Source organism: Triticum dicoccoides, chromosome 2B (assembly GCF_002162155.2).
Source record: "Triticum dicoccoides isolate Atlit2015 ecotype Zavitan chromosome 2B, WEW_v2.0, whole genome shotgun sequence".
Lineage (NCBI taxonomy): Eukaryota > Viridiplantae > Streptophyta > Magnoliopsida > Poales > Poaceae > Triticum > Triticum dicoccoides.
Window position 1 is genome coordinate 521,159,173 of NC_041383.1, and position 1,065 is coordinate 521,160,237.

The window sequence follows — 1,065 nt, forward strand, 5'->3', positions numbered from 1 at the left end:
AAACGCATCAACCGCGTGTGTAGCCGTGATGGTCTCTTTTCAACGGAGTCCGGGAAGTGAACACGGTCTTTGGGTTATGATTGATGTAAGTAGGAGTTCAGGATCACTTCTTGATCATTGCTAGCTTCACGACCGTTCCATTGCTCCTCTTCTCGCTCTTATTTGCGTATGTTAGCCACCATATATGCTTAGTCGCTGCTGCAACCTCACCACTTTACCCCTTCCTTACCCATTAAGCTTTGCCAGTCTTGATACCCATGGTAATGGGATTGCTGTGTCCTCGTGGCTCACAGATTACTACAACAATAGTTGCAGGTACAGGTTATGCAATGATCTTGACGCGAGAGCGATGTTTGCTTGTTTGGGGTTCTTCTTCTGCTTCTTCTTCGATCAAGGGATAGGTTCCAGGTCGGCAGCCTGGGCTAGCAGGGTGGATGTCGTTTGAGTTTCTGTTTGTGTTTCATCCGTAGTCGGATGGTGCTCTTATGTAAGATGATGATGTATTCGTGTGGCATTGTATGCCTTTTGTATGTATCCCCATCTATTGTGTAATGTTGATGTAATGATATCCACCTTACAAAGCGTTTCAATATGCGGTTCTATCCTTGGTGGGACATTCGAGTCTCTTTAGGATAGTGTCGCATATTGGGCGTGACAAGTTGGTATCAGAGCCTCGACCGACCATAGGAGCCCCCATGATTGATCGTGTAGTTTGGCTGTTGTCGAGTCTAGAAGAAAACTGTTTTTTGAGTCTAGTTATATCAGAGAGTAGGAATTCTTTTTACTCCTCAGCCCCTTCGTCGCTCTGGTGAGGAATCTTGACGTAGGTGTTTTGAATTACTCCTCTTCCTTTTTCAAACTTTCTTTAGGATCACGCAGTTGGTTTCTTGATCGTCGTTCCTCAGCTCTTTACATCCGGTGCATTCCTCGTCAAGGTGATTCGATCCTCTCCGTTTTTGCAAGTCCAATCCTCAGTTGTTTTCTTTTCCCACCCGCCCCCCCCCCCTTTTTTTCTTCTCGGAGCCGGAGTCCGAAATCGAGTATCCATCCTACTCGTGTGAGCCT